General features: G+C 43.4%; 1 protein-coding gene across 8 annotated transcripts in view; it reads left to right on the top strand.

The window, feature by feature from the left end:
- The window catches only part of LOC144596649 (mitogen-activated protein kinase kinase kinase kinase 3-like), a 145,857-nt gene that overhangs the window by 41,111 nt on the left and 88,196 nt on the right, over positions 1–16,550 (top strand). The window lies entirely within an intron of this gene.

The following is a 16,550-nucleotide window of genomic DNA, read 5'->3' as shown; positions in this document are numbered from 1 at the left end:
CTGGAAGGACTGCTGGGGTCCCTGGGTGGATGTAAGGGAAGAGGCATAGGGAAAGGTGTTACACCTCCTGCAGTTGCCGGGCTTTCTACATTGTACTGTTCACCTTGCCTTGTTAGTATGTTGTGCACACTAACTACTTCAAGGACGTTCTTGTCAATCATAAGATATTTACCAGGAGTCTTAGCTCCAACAGAACTCCAGAGTGCCAGAGGTCCAGGAACTTGCTATTAACCATGAGGTGTGCCATTTCTTCAGAGCTGAAAGGTAGTCCATACCCCAGCCAAGAATGTTTGTGTATAAGGTCATGTATGGAATATTTCGGGTGAATACAGGGCCTTTTACCCAGAGTAGGGGAATCAAGAATTAGATGACGTCAAAGATTACTGGTAGAAGGCAGGAGAATGGGTTGAGTGGGAAAGATAGTTAAGCCATGATTGGATGGTGAAGTGGACTCGATGGTGAATGGCCTAATTCTGCTCTTTTGACATGAACATGAACTCGCCTCCAATGAAGTGAACTGGACAGATTTGCTGGATAAATGGGGAACTTTAACCTGCAAAACCTTCACTTCAGAAAAAAGGCCACTCGCCATTAACCACACTTTGTGCAAAAAAAAAGGTTACCCCTCAGTTCCAATAGACAATAGGTGCAGGGAGTAGGCCATTCGGCCCTTCAAGCCAGCACCACCATTCAATGTGATCATGGTTAATCATTCTCAATCAGTACCTCGTTCCTGCCTTCTCCCCATACCCCCTGACTCCGCTAATCTCTATCTAGCTCTCTCTTGAATGCATTCAGAGACTTAGCCTCCACTGCCTTCTGAGGCAGTGAATTCCACAGATTTACAACTCTCTGACTGAAAAAGTCTTTCCTCATCTCTGTTCTAAATGGCCTCCCCCTTATTCTTAAACTGTGGCCCCTGGTTCTGGACTCTCCCAACATTGGGAACATGTTTCCTGCCTCTAACGTGTCCAACCCCTTAATAATCTTATATGTTTCGATAAGATCCCCTCTCATTCTTCTAAATTCCAGTGTATACAAGCCTAGCCGCTCCAGTCTTTCAACATACGACAGTCCCACCATTCCGGGAATTAACCTAGTAAACCTTCGCTGCATGCCCTCAATAGCAAGAATATCCTTCCTCAAATTTGGAGACCAAAACTGCACACAGTACTCCAGGTGCGGTCGCACTAAGGCCCTGTACAACTGCAGAAGGACCTCTTTGCTCCTATACTCAACTCCTCTTGTTATGAAGGCCAACATTCCATTGGCTTTCTTCACTGCCTGCTGTACCTGCATGCTTCCTTTCAGTGACTGATGCACTAGGACACCCAGATCTCGTTATACGTCCCCCTTTCCTAACTTGACACCATTCAGATAATAATCTGCCTTCTTATTTTTACCAAAGTGGATAACCTCACACTTATCCACATTAAACTGCATCTGTCATGCATCCGCCCACTCACACAACCTGTCCAAGTCACCCTGCAACCTAATAGCATCTTCCTCACAGCTCACACTACCACCCACCTTTGTATCATCTGCAAATTTGCTAATGTTACTTTTAATCCCTTCATCCAAGTCATTAATGTATATTGTAAATAGCTGCGGTCCCAGCACCGAGCCTTGCGGTACCCCACTAGTCACGGCCTGCCATTCTGAAAGGGACCCATTTATCCCCACTCTTTGCTTTCTGTCTGTAACCAATTTTCTATCCATGTCAGTATCCTATTAAATCTTTCCCCCCTCACCTTAAACCTATGTCCTCTGGTTCACGATTCCCCTACTCTGAGCAAAAAGGCTGTGTGTTTACCTGATCTATTCATCTCACGAGGAATGTTTTGGGGTGTGGGAAAACAGAGAACTGGTCGATAGTCGGCGTGGACTCGGTAGGCTGAAGGGTCTGTTTCCATGCTGTATCTTTCAATCCATTCAAACAGATGCTGTTCAGCTACTTTTTTTCCTTCTAAAGCTTTGTCTCAAATGGCCACTTAAGGCAGGGAGCTCCAGACTCGCCACTCTTTGTTTTTTAATAAAACAAACTCTATGCACTCCCCTCTAACCCTGTCTGTCTGTGAGCTTAGATTTATAGCCCTTTAATTATAAATCTCTGAGCTAAGGGAATTAAGCTCTTTCTTAATCCCGTTAGCTCGTAGCTTTACCACCGGTAAATCTGTTTCAGAGAAAGTGACCCCAGCCAGTCCAATCGTTCCACATCACTAAACTCCTTCGCTCCTCATAACATCCCCCTGCATCTCCTTTGAAGCACCACAAGTGATTTCACATCCTTCCTGTAATGTAGTGAGAACAAAACACAGTACTCTGGTTATGGCTTTGTGTTTACGCAGATTTGGGATAACCTTTATGCCGTTTGTTCTCTGCCTTGGTTCGCAAAAGGAAGTGTCCTTCAAGCCCTTGGGTTTACCTTTTCTGACTTGTTTGTGTCTACTTTTGTCGCGTAGTCTTCGGTATTGCTGCTGTAATGTCATAACATTATGTACAAGGAACTGCAGATGCTAGTTTATACCAAAGATAGACACAAATTGCTGGACTAACTCCATGTTTCCCTTTGGTGAAAAACCAGCATTTGCAGTTCTTTTTAATTACATTTATGACATAAGTTTCAGGTCTAAGGACCTTAAGATTTAATGGGGGAAAACAAGACACAAAGTGCTGGAGTAACTATGGGGGTCAGGCAGCATCTCTGGAGAACATGGAGAGGTGATGTTTCAGGTCAGGACCCTTATTCAGACAGATTGTAGTTCGAGGGGGTGGCGGGAGAGATCTAAAAGTGAGAAAAAAACCATGACAAATTAGGATGAACAACCTTCTATCTAAATCCTTAGTGTGCTTTGTGAAGAAAGGAGTCCAGTATTGTGTCCTTTATGAAGTTTGCGCACCTCCCTGTGACTACGCAGGTTTCCTCTGGGTGCTCCGGTTTCCCTCATATCGCAGAGGGAATGTTGCTGTTCCTGCTTATTCGGTGAACTCTGAAAGACATTTTTGACTTCACACTGGTGGAATACATTGAAATCTGACTCAGCAGCTTGTACAGAGGGATGTATTTCAGCTACTGAAGGTGGCATGGTGCTGTAATGTTATATTACTATTGTGACTACATTGTTCACTTTCACAAAGAGGAGATTCTGAAACATGTTAATGAATGTGTGGTTCCGTAGCATCACGACCAAGCAACTTGACCCATACACACGATCCATTATTGCTAGCTATAGCCAATTCTGCCGTTCAAACAAAAGAATAATTACTGTAAAAATATTTCTAAGAAATGATTGGAATAAGTAATGAGTATTCCTTTAAAGAGATTGAAATAAACACTGTATATTCCTAAAACATTGTAATAGTGGTGGAATTTGCTGACTCAGGATGAACTCAAATTATAGCTGGTCAAAAAAGAATTCCTCCATTCTTTACATCTGTGTATTTAGTGGGCAGATTTGGCAGATCTGCAAGGCTTTGATCTGAACCATTAGTAGTGGCATCAAACAGTTCTGTGTTGCGTGTTTTAAGCGCAGAAAGTTTGGGAGATATTTCTTTACAAAAATAATCTTTGTTCAAAATGAAAGTTTATACAAAGTAAAAACTCTGCACACTTTTTCAGTATCTATACATTAAATGGTGTCATACTCAGCAGTGTTTGCATCTTTCTTTACACAAAACACCATTGCCACTTGTGGCCCTGTGGGGTAATCTCCCTTCCATTGTTTGAGGGGTCTCCCCACCGAACTCTGCACCTCAACGTCCAGCAGCGGAAGGACCTCAGTCAGTGGTCCCCTTTCACAGAGCCTTGGCATTGGCTGCACTGAGCTTCTGTGAGTCCCTCAGCATGGACTCCTGCAGTCTGGAATGGGCCAGTTGGCAACATTCCCTGACGGACATCTCTGCGCACGCGCTGGGAGATATTGGTGGAGCAGTTGAGGTGATCAGTCCCTGCAGATGGTAAATGCTGCAGAGATGGTGCACCAGGGGTGCAGGAATGTGTTGTAGGGGGATGGGTGGGGTGCCACTCAATGCTTCGCCCAGGATGGTGTTAAGCTGCAGAGAGTATTCTATCGTGCCAGACCGTATAATAGATGTGGAAAGGCAATAAAAGGTGCTGGAGTAACTCTGTACACAGTGAGTCAGGCAGCATCTTTGGAGAACATGGGTAGGTGACGTTTTGGGTTGGGATTCTCCTTCAAATTGATTGTTATGGGGGGGGGCGTGTTAGATAGAGTAAGCTGGAAGAGAGACGGGGGAGGACAAAGCCCGGCTGGTAATAAGTTGATACAGGTGAGGTGGGGTTGATAGGCAGATGGAGGATAAAGGGCAGAGATGAAAAAACAGGTGTGAGACAAAAGGATTGAAGAATTGCAAATTGTGAAGCCAGAGGAAGAAATGTAGGTGGAAGAGGAGTGGGAGAGGAGAAGTAGGTAAGTCCAGTAAAGGCATAAGGGAGAGCGGGAGGGGGGAAGGTTATATAGTTACCTTAAATTGTGGAATTCAATGTTCATGCTGAGCTGGCAGAAGATGAGTAAACCATCCAGTATTTGATATTACATTTAAGAATGGGATTGATTTTTTTAACATATTTGTGAATTGAATCATATGGGGTTAGTGTGGCCCTGATACAGAAGTGCCTTGATCTGAAGAAGGTCCCGACCTGAAACTTTGCCTGTCCATTTCCACCACAGATGCTGTCTGACCCGCTGAGTTCCTCCAGCACTTTTTAGTTAGTGGATGATCCCAGCATCCACAGTTCCTTTTGTCACTCAGCCATGATCTCGTGAGTGGCCAGGAAGGTACAAAGGTCAAATGGCCTGCTCAGGCTTCTATCTTTTGTTTTCATGACCTGATTGTGTACCCATTAATCTAGCTGAGTTTCCGATTCAAAATGTCACGCAACGTGCTGGAGTAACCTGTCCATTAGTTCATAATTTATAGGAGCAGAATTAGGCTATTCAGTCCATCAAGTGTACTCCACCATTTAATCATGGCTGATCTACCTTTCCCTCAAACCCATTCTCTTGCCTTCTCCCCATAACCCCTGACACCCGTACTAATCAAGAACCTTTCAATCTCCACCTGACCTGCTGAGGCGCTCCAGCACTTTGCGTCTATTTTTGTAAACCAGCATCTGCAGTTCCTTGTTTCTGAATTTATTTTAAAAATAGTTTTATTCAACAAAATTTGTTCTGTGGCACCACAGCTGAACAAAGGCATCCTTTGGATTGAATTCAAGATATACTGTTTTGTACCTTATTGGAGTTATGCAGAGGTACATATTTTGGGTATGTGTCATCTTTACCTCCTCCGGTCCCCCCTCCCCCGCCTTCATCTCAAGGGCAATATTAGTCATTGAGATTTACAGCATGGAAACTGGCCCTTTGGCCTATCACATCCATGCTATTCAAGATGCCTACCTAAGCTCATCCCACTTGCCTATGTCGGCCCATTTCCCTCTAAACCTTTGCTATCCGTGTACGTCCACATGTCTTTTAAATTATGTAATTATACCTGCTTCTGTGTGGCAGCTGGTTCCATATATCCATCACGCTGAGGTCCACTATAAGTCTTTCCCCTCTTGCCATAAACCAATGGCCTCCAATATTTGACTTCCCTACCCTGGAAAAATAACATTGCATATAAAGCAAATGAGAAGACCTTAACGTGTGCAAACATGCACAATGATCTTTCCCCTTATAGCTCTGCCAGCAAAATGGGAGGAAAGCAAGACCAGTCAGCTTACTCAGAGAATGATTCATCCATCAGGCCCAGAGGAGCAAGTGCATGCATAGAAATAAAATGTTTGGCAATCCCTCCTCTGCAGTGAAACCATTTTGCTCATGTGCTCACTTCCATGTTGATCTTGGGGCAGTGACTGTGTGTCCCAGCTGATGGCAGCAGCTGGCAGGCGTTGTACACAGACGGGTTTATTGAGCATTGCTAGAAGCCCAGGGAAGGGTATCAAGAACCAGAGGATATAGGTTTAAGGTGAGGGGGGAAAGATTTAATAGGAACCTAAGGGATAACTTTTTCACACAAAGGGTGTTCGGTGTATGGAATGAGGTATGATAGTTGAGTTAGGTAGTATCGCAACGTTTAAGAAATATTTAGACAGGTACATGGTTAGGACAGGTTTAGAGGGATATAGGTCAATCGCAGGCAGGTGGGACTAGTTTAGATGGAGCATATTTGTTAATGTGGGCAAGTTGGGCCAAAGGGCATGTTTCCACGCTGTATGACTCTGTGACTCTGAGTAGCGGTGGAAACATTCCCACAAAAGTCATCTATGTGAAGCAGCAAGTCTGTCAGCTAGCACGGGTACCAGAAGAGTAGAGGAGTTGTAATTGTGTCAATTGGTCACCACAGAAGGTTATGCCCAAATTGGTACTTTTCCCCACCCTCTTGTTATGGATGAGAGTTATGACTGTGTGGGCATAGTTTAGTTGCTTGTATAAATTCACTCTATTGACAAATTGTTTGAAGTGGCAAGACTGTGCAGAGTGAAAAAGGCCATACAAGGGGCAGACATTTTTTCACTAAAGATAGACACAAAGTGCTGGAGTTCCAAAGTTCCATATACCTATCACCCTTTGTTTAAAATAAAAGTTGCTCCTCGGGTTCCTATTAAATCTTTCCCCTCTCGGCACAGTGGCGCAGCGGTAGAGTTGCTGCCTTACAGCGCCAGAGACCGGGTTCAATCCTGACTGCGGGTGCTGTGTGTATGGAGTTATGTTCTCCCCGCGATCCCGTGGGTTTTCTCCTGGTGCTTCGGTTTCCTCCCACACACCAAAGACCTACAGATTTGTAGGTTAATTAGCTTCAGAACAATTGTAAATAGTCCCCAGTGTGTAGGATAGTATTAGTGTTCGGGGTGATCGCTGGTCGGCGCAGACTTGGTGGACTGAAGGGCCTGTTTCCGCATTGTCTAAACTAAATTAAGCTCTCACCTTAAACCTATGTTCTCTGGTTCTTGATTCCTCTACTCAGGGTAAAAGACACTATGCATTCACCCCATCTATTCCTCTCATGATCTTGCACACCTCTATAAGATATATGCAACAGCACATGCACTTATGAAGTGAATGGCCAAGTTAAGTTTCAGTTTAAGCCTATCTGGTGATCATCTGCCTGTAGGAATGTGCACACTGCTGGCTTCAACACAACCTCAGGCATTGGTCAGTGACGGGCGAGCACATAAATCTCACTGAAGGCTTCAGACAGCAATTCCTCCGTCAGGCCCAGGAGAGCAAGTATATGCTTAAAGACCAAGCGTCTGGGGTCCCCTGCTCCACAGGTTACTCATTTAGCTCACCTTCCCACTTCCATTGTGAACTTTGGATAACAAATTATTGATGGTAATTTTTAGACTTCTGTGTTCACATATACATATTTTGTGGAAATTCTATGTTGCTGGCAGTTACAAAAAATAATAGCAAAAGCTATCGGTCATTATCCTGTAAAATCAGGACCAGTGACATCTGGTAATAATTTAGCTGGAATTTAAGATGGAATTTAACTCTGACAAGTGTGAGAAAATGCATTTTGGGATGTTAAACCGGGGCAAGACATTCTCCCAGACCCTGTCATGTCTTGTGAGTTGTTGAGCAGAGACCTTGGGTTACAGGTACCCATGGGTTACAAGACTCCCACAACCTGGGTTATAAGTCTCCTATCACTATTGCTCTCCCGTCCACCTGCCCCTTGTTTTGAGTTATGTGTGCTGTGTTTGAGTCAGAAGTGCTGAGGCTTTGCGAGGGGCTTGGTTAAGGAGGCTGAGTAGTGGATCTAAAAGTGATGGTTTTCAAAAAATAATATGCATGCAGTGAATCGTGGCATTGTGAAATTCACTATTTTAAGCCAGGAAGGGAAGAGATTGTGACTTCAATAAAAACTTGAAGGAAAAAATATTTGCAGAGGGTTTCAGGAATACACGAGTTCGGTATCTCGACTGCACATGACCAGGTCATAGGTCACATGTGGTAAACATTCTCGCCGCTGAGCTGCTGCGTGTGTACAGACCTGCGTTTCATCCGTATTTTCCAGTTTTGCTTCTTCGAGGTAAGAAAATACTGCTTTCAAAACTATTAACTAGGTGTATTTATGGTTAATTTGTACAAAATTACAATGATTTTGTTGGTTTTATTGCTTTATGTTTCGGTGAGTGAGCGAGATCGTGATGATTTTCTTTTGCATTGTAACTTGTACGTAATGGACATGCTTACAGGACCCTATTTGAATTACCATGTGATTGACTGTTTATTTTTATTTTTTATGTTACTGGGCAAAGCCATGCGCATTTGTGCAATTTTGGGCTGTGGGAATAGCACGTATCACCTGAATAAGTGGATGCAGAATGTGTGTGACAGCCACAACTGTAAATTAGCAACGAGATACTGTTTCTGCCCACCTCCCTTCAAACTAGGAAAAAAACCTGCAGATGCTGGTTTAAATCGAAGGTAGACACAAAATGCTGGAGTACCTCAGCGGGTCAGGCAGCATCTCGGGAGAGAAGGAATGGGTGATGTTTTGGGTCAAGACCCTTCTTCAGAAGTCTGAAGAAGAGAGATACCAAACTCCCTTACTCTCCAGACTTCTGAAGAAGGGATTGAAAGCAGTATTTTCTTACCTTGAAGAAGCAAAACTGGAAAATACGATTGAAACGCTGGTCTGTACACACGCAGCAGTTCAGCCGGTGAGAATGTTTAGCATAAGTGACCTATGACCTGGGCATGTGCAGTCGAGATACCGAACTCGCTTATAGAAACAGAATTAAATTAACTGTTTGCTCTTGCAAAAGGGTGGCATATGTTAAATGAATTGAATAATCGCCTGCACTGCAATCATTCTGATTCTATGTGGAGCTGTAACAAAATTTACTTGATATGGTTTTGTCAACCTATGGACGTCATGTGCTGAGGCCTCTGCTGGTGACGTCATGTGCTCAGGCCTCTGCTGCCACCCAGTGCAACCATTCTGCAACTGCAAGTCTCCCATCCATTTAGTATAATGGGGAAACAAGCAATTACACATGCTGGTGTACAAAAGAAGACACAGAATGCTGGAGTAACTCAGCGGGTCAGGCAGCATGTCTGGAGAATGTGGATAGGTGACGTGAGGGGACCTGAACTGATCACCTATCCATGTTCTCCAGAGATACTGCCTGATCCGCTGAGTTACTCCAGCACTTTGTGTCTTCTCAGTGTAATGGTTTTGATTAATGGAACTTCAACATATTAAGGTGAAGACGGTATTTCCAGCTTAGTTAAAGGAGGAAAGGGTACCTTTGTGACTAGAATGGTGTTTCCACAGAGTTCCATTGTTTTTCAGGGCCCTTGTTTTTCTTAGTTTACATCAATGATTTAGATAAATGTAAAAATCATAATTCAACAAATTTACAGACATTAAAATTGTGGTTGATTGTAAAGAGGATGTCATTGAGCAAGTCAAAAATGGCAAATAGAGGAATATGGATTTATGTGCAGGTAGATAAGAGATGGTCTCGGCATCATGTTTGCCACGGGCATTTTGGAACGAAGGGTCTGTTCCTTTGCTGTGCTGCTTGCTCTATGTGGTATGAAATTCAATCCACGGAAATGTGGCAAAATGTACTCAGGGTAAGTAAGACAAAGGAGTAAATGATTTTAAACAGCCCGGTGGAATCCCGTTTTGTTTATAGTGTCTGCAGTCTTGAGGAATTGTCTGGCTGGTTTCAGCCAAAAGTTCAGATTCCTCTCGTTTTGACAAATGGGCTTCTGTGTGTTTATTGGTGGTACTCGTCTTTGCTTCTCTGAACTCCATTAAAGATGAAGTTTAGAGGTGGGAACTCGAGGAAAATCCTGGATGCAGATAAGGGATTGACTGCAAATGAGAAAATAGCAACCTTTTCCACACAGGGTGGTAGGTCCATGGAACGAGCTGCCAAAGGTGGTAGAAGGTAGGTACTCTCAGAATGTTTAAAAAACAGTTTGGACAGGTACATGGACAGGACAGGACAGGTTTAGAGGGATATATATGGGCCAAACACTGGCAGGTGGGACTAGTGTAGATAGGGCATGTGTCAGCGTGGGTAAGTTGGACCAAAAGGCCTGTTTTGACACCATGAGACTCTGACTCTAAGACATTTAGCACATTTTTTGGATAGTTGATGGTGGGGAATAAAAGCTGACCTTTGCCAGGGCACCAGCATTGCAAGAATGAATAAAGGAAACATTCTGGTTGTTTTACTACATTGCTCGAATGGTGGCAGGAATTCTCTATGGTACATTCTGCCTGTTTCACTTAGTGATGAGTTTGTTATTCAAACTTAATGTTCTTAAATATAGTTTAATTTCTGCTCCATTCTGTGAAAATGTTAGAATCGGGCTTATGTGAGGCAAGTGAAGACTAATTTCCCCAATCTCCAAGTTATGTACAGTTTTGAGATATTTTCTTGTTCTTTCTGTCACATTCTTGCTCAGTCACTTAGCTGGTCTTTATCCATTTTCACCCTCTTGGTTCTTCTAAGCTTATGTTCCCATATTTGGTTTCAGCATCTACTCGTTGATGTAAATTGTAAAGAGTTGAGGTCAAGGCATTCCAATAATTATGCATTAATTTTCAGTTCATCACAGACACAGTGGCGCACCTGGTGGAACCACTGCCTCACGGCGCCAGAGACCCGGGTTCGATCCCGACCTCGGACGCTGTCTGTGTGGAATTTGCACTTTCCTCGTGTGATTGCGCTGGTTTCCTCCAGGTGCTCTGGTTTCCTCCCACATCCAAAAGATTAGCAGATTTGTCGGTTAATTGGCCTCTAAATTGCCCCTGATGTTTAGGAAATGGATGAGAAAGTGGGATAATGTTAAACTAGCATGAACAGATGATTGATGGTCCACGTGAACTTGGTGGGCAGAATGGCCTCTTTCCATGCTGTGTCTCTAAACTAAATAGTTACCTGTCATAAATGCATATTAATATTGTGTACAGCCTCATCAAATGCCTTTTGAAAATCCACATACTGTAAACATTCTCCGACCTTCAAAGGCTTAGTTAGGAAGTTTGGCATGTCCCCAGCAAATCTCATCAATTTCTACAGAAAGCATTTTATCGGGATGCATCACAGCTTGATTTTGGAACAGACCTAAACAGACCAAGACCGCAAGAAATTGCAGTGAATTTTGGACACAGCCCAGACCATCACACAAACCAACCTCCCTTCCATTGACTCCATTTATACCACTCACTGCCCCGGCAAGGCCAGCAGCCTTCTCCCCTCTCCCATCGGGCAAAAGGTATAGAAGTATGAAAACGCACACCTCTAGATTCAGGGACTGTTTCTTCCCAACTGTTATCAGGCAACTGAATTATCCTACCACAACTAGAGAGTAGTCCTGAACTACTATCTACCTCATTGGTGACCCTCGGACCATCTTTGATCAGACTTTGCTGTCTTTATCTTGCACTAAATGTTATTCCATCATGATGTATCTGTACACTGTGAATGGCTTGATTGTAATTATGTGACCAACACAGTCGTTGTCTCCATCACAATCTCTCTACTACAAAAAAACACATTTTAAACCATTGGTTCCTGTAGCTTTGTTAGCTTCAGTTTTCCATGATTTCCTCACAGCTCCATTTAATTACTTTTAAGTTGATTGGTCTGGTTAAATCCTCGGTTTGCCACAGCTATTCTTAGTCATTGCTACAGCAAAGGCGGACACAAACATTTTTAAAGGTACTTGTCATTTCCTGTTCATATTGTAATTGTTCCACATTGTAAAGGAGCCATATTGATTTTGCTATTTTCCTTGGCAATTTTTCTTTTTTTCCATAGTTTTCTCTTTTATTTTCTTCATCATGGTCAATTTCTTGGATACCCTTTGATTTAGTAGAAAACCTTTCTGATCTTCAAGCATTTTACTCATTTTGTTTAGTCTTTTAAATACAGTAGTAAGTTTGCAGCTAAACACAAAGTGCTGGAGTAACTCAGCGGGTCTGACATCATCTTTGGAGAATATGGGATAGGTGACGCTTTGGGTCGGAACCCTCCTTCCGACTGATCGGTCTGAAGAAGGGTCTTGATCTGAAACGCCGTCAGTCCATTCCCTCCACAGATGCAGACTGACCCGCTGAGTTCCTCTAGCACTTTGTGTTTTGCTCAAGGTTCAAGCATCTGTAGTTCCTTGTGTCTCCACTTTATGAATTGTGTTTTGAAGTCCTTGTTTTTGTTTGGTTCATTTTATTGTTATCACGTGCAGTGAGATACAGTGAAAAGCTTCTGTTTACGTGCTATCTATCCAGTAAAAAAAAGATTATGCGTGAATACAATCAAACTGTCCATTGAAATATAAGGAATAAAGGATAACAAGAAGCGTATCTACTTTATTGTACTCATAGCCTTGGTCTGGGGAATCTAATCAACAGGCAAAGGTATTTGCTGCCCACGAACTGCTTGTAATTTGATTTCTTGCATGCAACTTTTCTTTTAGAGATACAGTGTGGAAATGGGCCCCTCGGTACACCGAATCTATGTCGACCAACGATCACCCGTACCACTAGTTCAATGTTATCTCAATTTTGCATCTTGCACCATAGGGGCAATTTACAGAAACCAATTAACCTACAAGCCTGCAAGTCGTTGGGATGTGGGAGGAAATTGGGAGCAAATGGAGAAAACCCACGTGGTCGTAGGGAGAACATGCAAACTCCGCACAGACAGCACCCGAGGTCAGGATGGAACCCGGGGCTCTGGTGCTTTGCGGCGATGCCTCTACCACTGTGCCGCGCTTGCACTCAATTTATTTTGGCAGACTCGCTTGTTTGCGTTGTTTTGGCGGGCAGCCTGGAAAGGTCTTTTCATGATACTGTTTACCCTTTTGTGGATTTGAGACAAATGCTCCATGACACAATGAAATGTTTCACAAGAATGGCAATGATGGGCTTTAGTGTTTAAAGCAGTCAAGCGGAAAGAGTTGTAAATGTCTGCAGAGAATACTGCAGTGAGCCAAAAGCAATGTGGCAACACCATTCAACCATGCGACCATGTTTAGTGAAGGAGAATTGGAAATGTTATCTTTTAGTTTAGGTTTATTATATTGTCACGTGTACCCGAGGTACAGTGAAAAGGTTTGTTTTACATGCTATGCAAACAGATTAGATGCACCCTGTATAGATACAATCAGTTCAGACTAGAGTACAACAAGAGCATAGGGGAAGATACAGAGTGCAGAATATAGTTCTGTTACATTGTAGAACGATTCACAGAGATCAGTAAACTGCTTGCGTAATATTACTATTCAGGAGGGGTGCAATGAAAATGAAGGCTGCAAGTCAATTAGCCTCACAAATAACAGGCAATGGGGCTTTTAGCAAAAAAACCCTCACAATATGACTAGAAGAATTTCACCCTCTTTTTCCCCCCTCCAAAAAATCCAAAGGAGTAAGGTTTAAACTTTTTCAGCTTGTGTCTGAGTAATTTTACAGCCTTTCATTCAAACTGAAGCCAAACATTGTGCTTGATCCCATTTCTTTCTCTGGGGGATGTACTCAGCAGACAACTGATGCTCATTTAAACAATTACACTCTAGACCATGTAGTTACATTTTTTACTTAAAAAATAAATTGTATTCATAAAACAATACAGCAAATCACTGTACAAACTGTATGTCTTTATATTCAAAATGTCTAGTTTGTGAGTTGTATCACAGCAATGCCACATGTAACCTCTTTGAACAATACTCCGGCAGCTGAATTGGACTCCGCCTCTCTGTGCCTTATGGTGGCAGGAGTTTTTGAAATGACAGTGGAGTAAGTAGTTAGCGAGCTACTATGGTTGTGGCTTTCATTAGAACTGTGCAGCACAAGAACAGGCCATTTGGCCCACAATGTCTGTGCTGAACATAATACCAAGATTCTCCTTATTGATGGAGAATAACAATTAATAGAATAATTAATAGCAATAACTTCCACAGAATCACCACCCTCTGACTAAATAAATTCCTGCTCATCTTTCTAGAGGTACGAGGGAGAAGGCAGGGAAATGGGATGAGGAGGGAAAGATAGATCAACCATGATTGAATGAAGAAGTAGACTTGATGGTCCGAATGGTGTAATTCTGCTCCCATGGCCGATGAATTTATGAAGATCAACTCTTATCTGCCTGTGTAGGAAATAACTGCAGATGCTGGTTTAAATCAAAGGTAGACACAAAATGTTGGAGTAACTCAGTGGGACAGGCAGCATCTCTGGAGAAGGAATGGGTGATGTTTCGGGTTGAGACCCTTCTTATGTGCCTGCACAATTCATATCTCTCCACTTTCTGCGTTTTCCGTATGCCTTTCCCAAAGTCCCTTAAATGTATCTGCTTTGACCATGCACATTCCAGACAAAAAAAAAGCTTGCTTTACATATAAATTATGATTAGGAAGGAACTGCAGATGCTGGTTTAAACTGAAGACAGACAAAAAGCTGGAGTAACTCACCAGCATTTCTGGTGAGACTATATTCTGCCCCTTTTGCTCTATCTATTGTACTTGAGTTTGACTTGATTGGATTCATGTATAGCACTATCTGATCCGATTGGATAGCATGCAAAACAAAGCTTTTCCTGCACCTCAGTATAGGACAGTGCAGTGTCAGTACAGTGAAGACAAATGTAGGTCCCCTTACAATCAGACAGGTAAATTTATAATGGGAAACAAGGAAATGGCAGAACAGTTAAACAAGTACTTTGGTTCTGTCTTCACTAAGGAAGACACAAGCAATCTCCCAGTCAAGGAATTACCCGAAATGTCACCCATTCCTTCTCTCCAGAGATGCTGCCTGTCCCACTGAGTTACTCCAGCTTTTTGTATCTAAACATAGCACAAAAAGTAAGGACATTTGTGTTTGGTAGATTATTTCTTTGTTGTAACAATGCTTCTTGGCAATAAATCTTATACCGTTGGAAAGCCTTTTAAATGGTTCTTGGCAATAAATCTTATACCGTTGGAAAGCCTTTTAAATGGTGCCACATTTGTAAGGAACATGCATTTGTGGGATGAGCAGCAGAGCTGAGTATGTGGGTTGCGCCCATGAAAAATCTGCCAAATCTTCTCTGCCAATGCCAAACAGCTTATTCTGCCATTGACTCTTGTTCGGTGTTGTTTGGTGGATTGGATGATTGAAGTCTGAAGAAACAAGACATATTGGCAATTTAACAATTTATTCATTTAATAAACAGGAGCCTCAGTAGCGTGTGGAAGAACCATACACAGCCACAACAGCCTGGCACCTCCTCCTCATGCTGGTCACCAGCCTGGTCACACACTGTTGTGGGATGGCATCCCATTCTTCAACTAGCATTTGTCGCAAGTCAGCCAACATGGTTGTGTTGGTCACTCTGGCACGAACAGCACGCCCAAGCTGATCCCACAAGTGTTCAATGGGGTTGAGGTCAGGACTGCTGGCAGGCCATTCCATCCTCTCCACTCCCAAATTCTGGAGGTAGTCTCTGAGAAACCCTGCTCTGTGGGGGCGAGCATTGTCATCTTGGAGGATAGAGTTCGGTCCCAGACTGTGAAGATATGGGATTGCCACTGGTTGCAGAATCTCATCTCGATATCTCTCTGCATTGAGATTGCCTCCAATGATGACAAGCCTCGTTTTTCCAGTGAGGGAGATGCCGCCCCACACCATCACACTGCCTCCACCAAAAGATGTTACTCTATCGGTGCAGCAATCAGCATAGCGTTCTCCGCGTCTTCTCCACACTTTGACCCTATGATCCAACTGCCGTAGGCAGAATCTGGACTCATCGCTGAACATAACGTTCCTCCACATGTTCAGGTTCCAGTGCACGTGTTGCCGACACCAGCGCAAACGGGCCTGATGGTGAAGGGCAGTCATGGCAGGCCTCCTGGCAGCCCTATGAGACCGGAGATCGGCTGCGTGCAGTCTGTTCCGAAATGTCTGGGCAGAGAGCCGTCGGCCATATCGTCCTGCAAACTTTGACTGCAAATCTGTAGAAGACAGCCTATGGTTCCTAAGTGCTGACAGGGCGAGGAAACGGTCTTCTTCGGGTGTCGTCTTCTTGGGACGCCCACTTCGCGGCCTGTCTCTGACATCCCCCGTTATATGGAACTTGGCCTTCACTTTGGAGATGGTACTAGGGCTCACTCCAAATAATGCCGCAACTTGGTTTTGCGGAACACCAGCTTGAAGTTGCCCTATCGCACGGGCCCTATCCAGATCAGTCAAACGTGGCATGCCGATTCTTGGAGCAGACACCTACTGACCACTGTAGCAGGGCCCATGCTCACATGCTGCCAATCAGGCACCTGATTGTCAGCACCTGGGGGTACCAGAAGCTCAAAACAAGAGTAAATAGCAACAGCAGAATAAGCTGTTTGGCATTGGCAAAGATTTGGCAAATTTTTCATGGGCGCAACCCATATACTCAGCTCTGCTGCTCATCCCACAAATGCATGTTCCTTACAAATGTGGCACCATTTAAAAGGGAAATAAATAGGCTTTCCAACGGTATAAGATTTATTGCCAAGAAGCATTGTTACAACAAAGAAATAATC

Source organism: Rhinoraja longicauda, chromosome 9 (assembly GCF_053455715.1).
Source record: "Rhinoraja longicauda isolate Sanriku21f chromosome 9, sRhiLon1.1, whole genome shotgun sequence".
NCBI classification, from domain to species: domain Eukaryota; kingdom Metazoa; phylum Chordata; class Chondrichthyes; order Rajiformes; family Arhynchobatidae; genus Rhinoraja; species Rhinoraja longicauda.
This window is presented reverse-complemented; position numbering and strand designations above follow the sequence as displayed.